The 10,697-nt window shown below is 42.8% G+C and overlaps 1 long non-coding RNA gene across 1 annotated transcript; it reads right to left on the reverse strand.

The window, feature by feature from the left end:
• Positions 1-956: 956 nt before the first annotated feature.
• On the reverse strand, positions 957-7,978 carry LOC123110186 (uncharacterized). The gene is made up of 5 exons (XR_006453203.1): positions 7,685-7,978; positions 6,098-6,489; positions 5,759-6,015; positions 5,323-5,496; positions 957-1,447 (listed from the first exon to the last, which is right to left on the reverse strand). It is a non-coding gene; the product is annotated as an uncharacterized lncRNA (long non-coding RNA).
• Between the last annotated feature and the right edge of the window lie 2,719 nt (positions 7,979-10,697).

Below are 10,697 nucleotides of genomic sequence, written 5' to 3' on the forward strand. Positions count from 1 at the left end.
TCTTCTCTCTCTTCTAAGTAAGCAAGAATATAATATTTAATGTCTTACAGCCTGCCTACATCACCTTATTGTACTTGCTCTGAGATGGAGGGCCCAGGGCGCGCGATCGGGCATGGGACGTGGCGCTTTCCTTTTTCGCCTGTCCGCACAAGGCGCGCGGGTGCGCCTTCCTTTTTCGAGAGAGCGCTAGCTCCAGCGAACGGGCGTCGCTGAGTCGCGTCTTGCGTAGTACAGTAGCGACGGCACCAACGGAAAATACGAAGGAGAACCCGAGTTCCAGCACATCCTATATGTAAAAAGATAATTAGTAATTCAAAAAAAGTTCAAAAAAATCTAAATCTTTTTGGTATCAAAAAGTATTGTAGTCGTATAAAAAAATTCATAAAAAAATGACTTCCGTTGCATCCTGGGTCGAAGATTTGGTAAAAAAACGCTATATACAAATACTATACACGCTATATTGTCGTCATAAACTTGTCTTTTTTGCCCCGAAGTCAATATGAATCATTTCTTGTCCAAACTTTTTATGAGTACAATACCTAATCATCTTTGATTTCAAACAAGATTTGGAATTTTTTGAACTTCTTTTAAATTACTTTCTTTTTTTGCGCATGTAGGGTGCGCGGGTACCCGAGAGCACCAAGTTCCCATCCCGGCACCAACCCCACTCTCAAAAAACGCCGCATCAATGTTCAATTTATATTTCCCTGGGACTGACTTCTGCCATCTCAAATCAGATCGAACCAGACGGCTGGGTTGTCCTGGACAGCTGGTGAAGGGAGCAAAGTGGACGAGCTCAAGCGCGCAACCAACACACGGTAGAGATGTAAAAAAGACACGGTAGAGATTAAGTAATGAAGTACGTAACTGATAATCTGACGAAGAAGCCACGGTACTAGCCATCAAAACCATCATACGAGGGACTAGTCAAGCTACTACTAGTAGACCGACAAACAGAACTGGACTGAATGTCAAAGCTAATAACGCATTATTGATACGCATCCAGGCCAACAGGCGTTCACAAAACCTAGGACGAGCACAAAAATCCCAGAAGATCTCCAGCGGTATATGCAGGGGTAGCTGTGTGGTTCTACAGCAGCAGTTTGTATCGATGAAAAAGCAAACAGCCGGACCTAGGGGTCGGGGATCCTAGCGCGAAGATGGACAGGCATAGGAACAGGAACAAAGTGCTGCTCCCGATACTCTCTGTATTTGGCATCCGCGTGCTCAATGTCCTGCAAAATCTTGTCCCAGGCCTTGGCCACCTTGCGATCTCTGACGGCTGGCGTGTACCTCCCACTTTTCTTGAGGCAGTACGCCAGTAGCCTGCTCTGCCCTATACCCTCCCCTCGTACAGGCTGATCTGGTGTCTGAGCTTTCTATTGGTTACCTTGTCATTTGTCTTGTATCTGTCATACAGATAGGCGAAGTCTGTTTCTTCCGGAAACTGCAGAGCAAGAAGGAAGTTGTGGTGTAAGAACCAATTCTGCATACAGAATTCCTAATGCAATATGACACAGATCAAAAGATGGGACATGATTTTGGCATCAAGCCTCCATGAACAAAACAAAAGTTAAAACGCAAAGCTATGAAAACACAACCATCCTTTTTGAAAGACTTGCGCCAAGAACATAGAAGCTACCGCCAAGCAAAACTCAATCTATCCTTTTTGAAAGACTTGCGCCAAGAAAAACGTAGCACATAAATAGCAACTCTAATGCTAAACATCTCAAAACAATTAAAGAAATGTGCACTCAAGCTAATAAATACACACCGAGTCCCAGACCCAGGTTAAAATGCAGTTATATTAATTAGCAGAACTATTTCACACAGATGACTCCAAAGTCAGCATATGTCAGCATACACAAATTAAGACCTTGAATCTTGAATGTACACTGTCACACTAGAAATTCAGAGATGACACCATGTCAAACAAGTTAATGCACAGTACACTATCTAATATAAAAAGGACAGCCATAGTCACAACAACAATAGATAAAAAGTTTATGTGAACACAGAACTGATATGTGTTTAGCTAAGTTGTTCAACAAATGCAGCAAGAAAAATCCAGAAAATGTAAGAACTTTGCATTTCAGACTGTACAATATAGGCAATACAATCGTTTTGGACAAAATCATTTTTCATAATTATACCACGAACAAAGGACACACAGAATCAAAGAGTGCATAATCACAGCAAAGCTTATAAATGTAAAAAAAAACTGCCCTAACAACTGTGCATAGATAATTGATCTGCGGCACATAGATTCTTATGAGCAACAGCAAGCAAAACTAGGAATATTAATAGCTCAGTAACCTCAAATACAGAAAGAAAGGGAATTAGCATCAGCGCCCCCCCCCCCCCCCCCCCAAAAAAAAACCCAACTATAAATGATAACAACAACAGAAATGATTTAGATAACAACAATCATACAAATATGATGTCACGTTAGATAACAACAATCATACAGAAATGGTAAAGATAATACATACTGAGCACAGATCAACAAAGAGACAAACATTGCAGTTGAGCCACTATGTGATATCAAATCTATATACACAGAGAACCACAAACACAACATAATGTCGTAATCTTATATATATTTTCTGAAAGGATAAGCTGTCATTAAAACTGTACGGAATTGTCCATAACTATGTTCAAAGTAACCCATAACATATAACGTTTTGAATAACCACACACCTGACCCTTCTTAGCTATCAATTTATCAATACAAAGGACCAGGAACATACTTGAGATGCCAACAACAGGGAACAAGATATCAGATAAACATAAATTCACAACTCGTACAAATGAAGAAAGATAACAAAGTGAAGCTAATACCTTACACTTAGTTATTAGTTTATATCAATACAAAGGACCAGGAACTTCCTTGAGATGCCAAATCATTACGAGCATCCACCTCTAGAGATGTATCTTAACTAAAATAAAGGACGGCCCTTGTAATTGTGAGATTTAAAATAAGATACGTGCTATCACACTTGAGCCACTGTGCACCAACAACTTTAACATGACATAATGTCATAATCTTATATACTTTCTGAGAAAAGAAGCTATAAGTAAAAATTGAAGGACACATCAGAGGGAATGATAACAACTGCCCAAAATTAATGCACATCAATAAGAAACGTGGTCTGAACAGACAAGGCACACAGCCCTGGAAATATATTACCTGCATGTGAGGGCTGCAACAGATAATCAACAACAATTATATATAAAAGTAGCTTCCTTCAGCAGAACAACTAAATAAAAGGCATGATCCAAGAAACCTCACTTGGTTCAGCTGCACTCTAAATTAATTTTATTGAACTAAGCTTTCTGGCAGAAACTCAACAACCTAAGGGACATGGTGCAATTCAGCAACCTTTTAAACGCAAACAATTGCTTGCATTGCCTAGAACCTTGTCAGGTTACCTGATTCGAGTCTAACACCAGACAGCCTAACCCACATCAGATTGGTAGGCAAAGAAAATCTCCTACCAAAGGCATACTAGTCCAGATGTTTTCGTGTGCATCTACTAGTAATCATGAATCAGCACAGATGCACTCCAAATCAATTATCAGGCAGACACGTCAAGGATGTGGCAACCTAAACCACACCCCAAAGAACCCCCAACCGAGATATACCCACAGTTCCTTGAGATCACTCGGATCTGAACCCTAGTGGAGTGGGGAGAAAGATCCCTCTCTGAACCCTAGGAGAGGGGGGAGGTTAGTAGGTACCTGGCCTTTCTTTGCTCCCGAGGAAGACCATCCACCGCGTGCAGACGAACCCCCGTGATTCTCGTTCATCAGTCCCCACGACGGCCAGACCGCCTTAAGGTGAGCCATCAGGGAGGAGGAGGAAGCGGGTGGAGCGCAGCGATGGGGATGAGTACGAGCGAGCGCTGGTCGAGCGATTGGTGGAGGCGGAGGACTGATTTGGGGAGAACGATGCCACAGCCTGGTAATGGGTCGGGGGGCTACATATCATAGGCTCATTGGGCTACTGGGCCAACGGATGGCTTCTGATGATCTAGTAGATGCTTTTAATTAGCCCACCACATTAGCTTTTATTGATATATGTCATTTCATTTCCCTTTTGAGTATTAGGGGAGACCAAATTTCTAAGGAGCGAAATGTCCCAAAGATACTCCAACTTATCCTGTAATCCATTGGGAAGGCCCAGATAGATAAATGTCACACTATAACTAAGGGCAGCCCATAATAAGGTCTGCTGCAATATAAACCCACCTAAGAGCATTTTCACAATAAAAATCAAAATTTTGGGGAGTTGGGCCAAAAAAACCTGCTTCAACAAAGCCGAATCCCCGAAAAATTTATAGGGAAGCCAGAAAAATAATCATTCCCCAATACGAGTCACAATACTCGCACGTTAGAACGCCGCCTGCCCACAGCGCCGTCGCCCGCACACCACCACCAGTCCAAGACCCACAACGGGACGAGGCAACTATTCACCAACCGGATGAATACGTGTTGTTGCTTATGAGAATGTGCTACTATTATGATGTATCGTTGTTTATAAATTATGATTACATGTTGTTTATAACTATGTACTACTCAAGTTTTTTTTTCGAAATGGAACTATGTACTACTCAAGTTGATGTGTTGTAAATGTAGATAATTTTAACTCACCCAACCCGTTTACCCTGTTGGGCTCAAAAGGGGCTCTAAAGGGAAGTATAAGGGTACGGGGTGACTTCACCCGTGCCCAATACCCAATGAGTACCATCCCTACCCTCACATTTTTTTTATGTCTTTGCAGGGTTGCCTGGGTCATCTACTTTTGCAATGGAGAAGGAATTCCAGCGGTGCTGCTCTGCTGCTAAATGCTCCCTCCTTTTCTAAATATAAGTCTTTCTAGAGATTTCACTATGGACTACATACGGATATATATAGACATAGTTTAGAGTGTAGATTCACTCATTTTGCTCCTTATGTAGTTTCTTATTGGAATCTCTAAAAAGACTTATATTTAGGAACGAAGGAAGTAGTGAACAATATAGTCACTCCCTCCATAAACTAATATTTTTAGTGATGTAAAACGTCTTATTAGTTTAGAGGGAGTATATATATTGAATCTACTGCGAGTAACATGGCAAGGTGGATGGGGTTAAGGATTGGTACTAACAAGATAAGTAAGTTTTTAGTTTATCAATACTCCCTCCGTCCGGAAATACTTGTCATCAAAATGAATAAAAGGGGATGTATCTAGATGTATTTTAGTTCTAGATACATCCTTTTTTGTCCATTTTGATGACAAGTTTTTTTCGGACGGAGGGAGTACAAAGGACCAGGACTTACTTGAGATGCCAACTCCTTCATCTTTTGAACATCATTACTTGAGCATCCACACCAAACTGCTACTACAATGATTGAGACTCTTGCATCCCTTTCCCTTCTGATGCGTACAAGAGGTCCGCTCCACCCTTCTTAGATTAAAGGTGGAGGGGTACTTCTGAAAAAGAAAAAGGAGACCTGTGGAACAAACAGGGTTCACAGGGCAAGAGCATCAGTACTTTTGAAAAAAAAGAATACACCATTTACTGATTATAATGAGAAAAAATATGAAAAAAGAATAAAGATTGAGGGGTACGGCCGTGGACCATCGTTGTCATCCACAACTATGAAAAGCTGCCATCCACAAGTACATTTACATGGTGGCATATGAACGTGGCAGTACAAACGACAAAAGGTAAATGAGCTCATAGTTTATCAATAGAAAGGAAGCAGGGCATACCAAATCCTTTGCACACTCCGACCTCGAACTGGCTACGATTCTGCTTCAAGTCGTCCATGTCCCTCCTGCGCCCGGTTGGATTCGGCTCGTAGAACGCAATGCGTCGGCCCGTAATAACAAAGGACAATTCTCTGCACACTTTCGACCTCGAAGTCTGCACACCTCGACCTCCAACTGGCGACGACTTTTCTTTCAAAAAAAAAAAAAACTGGCCACGACTTTGCTTACATCCACGGCGTCACGGGCAACCTGACACGCTGGATGTGGTTAAAGATTGGTAAATACTCCAAGCTGAATAGATTATTAGTTTATCACCAATGCAAAGGACCAGAAACTTACCTGAGATGCCACTTCAGCTTCTGCACGTCACGAGCTGCTACGACATGTTTGCTTCCGGTAGGCTCGTGTAAAAAAATAGCTTCGCAGTGCACAGTACTGGCGCTATCCACTGTTGTATTTTATTTGATGGGACAACTGCAGAGGTGCGGCCGCAAGTGAACAAGGCGCATCCATTACGTGTTGACGTGGTACGGTGGGCGGGTTGAAGGATTGGTGAAACCCGTCCAGATGCGTTGCCATAGGTAAAATAAGCTCGCCGTTTATCAATCGCTCCGACCAGGGCATACCAAATCTTGTGCCTCTACACCACGAACTCGCTACTGCTTTGCTTAAAATTCATCCATCCCCGTCATGCGTCCGGCTCGACTCGTGCAACGCATGCGTCAGTCCGTCTGTAACAAAGAAAAATAGAGCTAGCATCAGCATCAACAAATGAACTCTGAATAATTCAGAGTAAAAACTGTACGACTTATACAAACCCTAGGTCGAAAATCGTTTGCACAAAAACTGTACGACTTATACAAACTGTAGTAAGGTCTATCCAAACCCTAGGTTTAGGTCGAAAATCGCTTGTAAAAACTGTTCAATCCATACAGACCTTAGGTTCTAAATTAGGTCAAAAATCGTCTGTAAAAACTGTGGAATCTGTTAACAAAGTATATCTAACTACTAGTACACTATTTCATCATTAATCAAACAATAAAAATAAAAATAAAAAAATCTCACGAGTCTCCGTGTTAAATCAAACATCAAACTTGTAGGAGTTAGATGAGACATAGTTATTTCTCATCTAGACGAGAGCTAGACCGAAAACAAGCATTTACAAACCCTTGATTGTAGGTACTAGAAAACAAAATCAAGAACAATTGTAACTGTTCTAGGATCCATAAAAACTAGTCTAAGACGTCCACAAACCTCATACTCCTAGGTTTAGGTCAAAAATCGCTTGTAAAAACTGTTCGAACTATACAGACCCTAGGTTCTAAATTAGGTCGAAAATCGTTTGTGCAAAAACTGTAGAATCTGTTGACAAAGTCAATCTAACTACTAGTACACTATTTCATTAATCAAACTTAAAAAAAATTCACGAGTCTCCGTGTTAAATCAAACATCAAACGCTGTAGGAGTTAGATGAGACATAGTTATTTCTCATCTAGACGAGAGCTAGACCAAAAACAAGGATATACAAACCGCAGATTTGTATGTGCTAGAAAACAAATCAAGAACAATTGTAGCTGTTCTTAGATCCATAGAAAACTAGTCTAAGACGCCCACAAACCTCATACAGACCTTAGAAAAAATAAACAAAAAATCCTAAATCGCCCTAGAAAACAAATCCTAAACATATAGTATGAAACTAGACTAAGACGCACACAAATCTTAAACCAAAACAAGATGTGTAAGCGGAACGCGGAGTACTTCCAAAGGCCTTGAAACCTCGATTCAAAACCTTTGAAAATACCCCACGATCTGTAGGCATCGTCGGCAAACCTTGAAGGATCCGTAGACACGGGTCCAAAACTCAAAAGGATTCAAGAAGAAAGAAATCTAGAGGACTCGCATAGGATCCCAACAGCGATTCAAAACCTTTGCAAAGACTCTAATCGGATCCTCGGAGAAACCCCGAGGATCCGAAGACGTGGCCACGGAACTCCAGAGATTTGCAAAGATTGTCTCGAATTCGTATGGACGGATTTTGGGATGCAGAGGGTGGAGAGGGGATTGGGAGGAGGGGCTGCGGCCGGAAGGGCATCCCAAAGCGAGGGTTCTCTTCTCACCAAGGCGGCTTTGCCTCCTGTCCCCACACGGCTCCCCAGGCCGGGCGTCAGATCTGGGCAAAGGTCACCCATCAGCACACGCCTCTCCACGCCCAGCTGCTCAGACCAGGATAATCAATGCGTTTGACGCGCCTTTCCAAATCTGACGCACCGCCCACCCCACCCAGCCCCACCTCTGATTTGTTTTTCTCTGGCCCGTGAAGGCTGGCCTGATCCATTATTTACGGAAATTTGACGCTACCTTTGCCGTAGGACGTCTCCCGCTTTGACAGACCCACCCAGAAAATCGCGGGCCTTCAGTTTCCAGGTCGCAAACGCTTTTCCCAGCGGCGAGACTGAATCCTACTACACGCTACGGGCGGACGGCCGGACCGGTTACAAAAATATGAAAATGAAAAGAAAAAACTATGAGCATATCGTTGTTTGGTCGTTCGTATCCAAGCACAGGGGAACAGTTTTGACATGCCATTTGGGTTGGCTTGACTCGTGTAACTACACGGAGGTTTCACTGCATACAGCAGGAAGGTCTGCTTACCTGCACTATCTACATCTTACCCGGTGAGCTTACCCGCTATGTAGGTCACACTGATCACAGCAATAAAACTGCACGGCAATCATGATGAACTGGACGATGAAGAAGTTCTTTAGTCCAAACTATCGATCCCACTTGCAAGTTAAACACAGCATGCCTACATGAGCACTCGCCATCCGTGAAAAATGTACTCCCGGCTTTGTTAAAAAATGTACGTCTCCTCAATGAGTTCGGTGGACTTGTTAAGGACACGGTACGCATGAGTGTTTGTAGCATAATCAACAAATATGCCCTCATAAGCTCTAGCCTCAAATTTAGACAAATGAACACCTTATTTGAGAATGAAACACTTACACCCAAACACCCGGAAGTATTTGAGATTGGGCTTGTTACCGATGAGTATTTCATAAGGAGTCTTGTTCAAGCCTTTGCGGAGATAGAGCCGATTGGATGCATGACATGCTGTGTCGATGGCTTCAGCCCAAAAGTTGTATGGAGACTTGAACTCCGTCATCATGGTCCTTGCCGCATCCATCAACGTCCGGTTCTTCCTCTCCGCAACACCATTTTGTTGAGGGGTATATGGAGCAGCATATTGATGCTTGATCCCCTCATCACTAAGAAACTCATTCAAGGTGTAGTTTTTGAACTCGGTGCCGTTGTCACTTCTTATTGTCAAGATATTTGCATCATGTTGACGTTGAGCTTCATTTGCAAAGTCGATGACGGTTTGTTGAGTCTTACTCTTCCTCTTGAAGAAGAATACCCAAGTGTACCTTGAATAGTCATTCACAATCACCAAGCAATACTTTCTACCCCCAAGACTATCAAAGGATGGAGGCCCAAAAAGATCCATGTGAAGGAGCTCCAAGGGTCTTTTCGAGTAGACGATAGTCGTGGGGGGGTGAGCCTTTTCATGAAGCTTCCCTTCGATACAAGCACTGCAAGCACGATCTTTGGCAAAACTAACATTTGTTAGTCCACGGACATGGTCCCCCTTAAGGAGACTTTGCAAAGATCTCATATTGACGTGGGCTAAACGGCGATGCCAAAGCCATCCCACGTCAACTTTAGCCATTAGGCATGTCGCGGTCTTAGTGGGTTGCTCCGAAAAGTTAATCACATAAAGACCGTTCTCGACATGCCCAACAAAGGCTATTTTAAGAGTCTTGCTCCACAAGAGGGACACGGTATCAACATCAAAGAAAGTGGCAAAACCCATGAGTGCAAGTTGACAAACGGAGAGAAGATTGAATGCAAGGGACTCAACAAGCATGACTTTCTCGATCGTAAGATCATGAGAAATGACAACCTTGCCAAGACCCAATACCTTAGAAGACGAGACATCACCCCACTCGACATTGATGGGCATAGAAGGAATCTTGTGCACGTCCACCACCAAGTCCTTGCTTCTGGTCATATGATTTGTTGCTTCACTATCGAGCAACCATGATCCCCACCGGAAGCAAACACCTGCACGAGATCAATGCTTGGTTTTAGGTACCCATTTTGTAATGGGTCCTTTGATTTTAGTAACAAGGGTCTTAGGAACCCAAATATACCATTCAACGTACTCATAAGAAGAACCAACAAATTTAGCATAAACATGCCCATCACTAGCACGGCACAACACATAGGAAGGGTTAAAGTCGCCGGCTTTGTTGGAGGAGATGGTTTTGCCCTTTTTGACATCAACACCCTTCACATTTTCCTTCTTCTCCTTAGGAGCACCCTCTCCCTCTTTTCACAAAAGTTTGCTTGAGAGGAGGAGGTCATTTGGTCTTGTCGTTCTTCTTCTTGTTCTTGGACTTGGGTGCAAACTCAATTCCCTTCTTGGCCACAACTTCCTTTTGATTGCTCAAAAGGTCGTTGAGGTTCTTCTCACCTTGAATGCATGTCACAAGGCCTTTCTCAAGTTGATCCTTCAACTTGGTATTCTCCTCCACAAAATGCACATGCTCACAGCACGGTTTAGTAGCATATGCATTATCAATTAATACCATATGAGGAAAGGTGGCCTTTTCCTTGGTTAGCTTAACTTGGAGTTGAGCATGAGACTCCTTGAGGTTAGCATGAGTACCCTTCAGGGCCTTGTCAAGTACGTCAAACTCCTCCTTGAGTCTAGCATGATCAACCCCAAGTTTAGCCTTCTCGGAAGTTAGCACCCGAGACACCACAAGAGCATGATCGAGATCTTTCTTTAACTTAGCATGTTCATCGTTTTGTGACTCCTCAAGAGCCAAACGATGCCCACGCTCTTCCTCAAGAGCATTAGAGAGATCTGATATCT

This window comes from Triticum aestivum, chromosome 5B (assembly GCF_018294505.1).
Source record: "Triticum aestivum cultivar Chinese Spring chromosome 5B, IWGSC CS RefSeq v2.1, whole genome shotgun sequence".
In the NCBI taxonomy this organism is placed as follows: Eukaryota; Viridiplantae; Streptophyta; class Magnoliopsida; order Poales; family Poaceae; genus Triticum; species Triticum aestivum.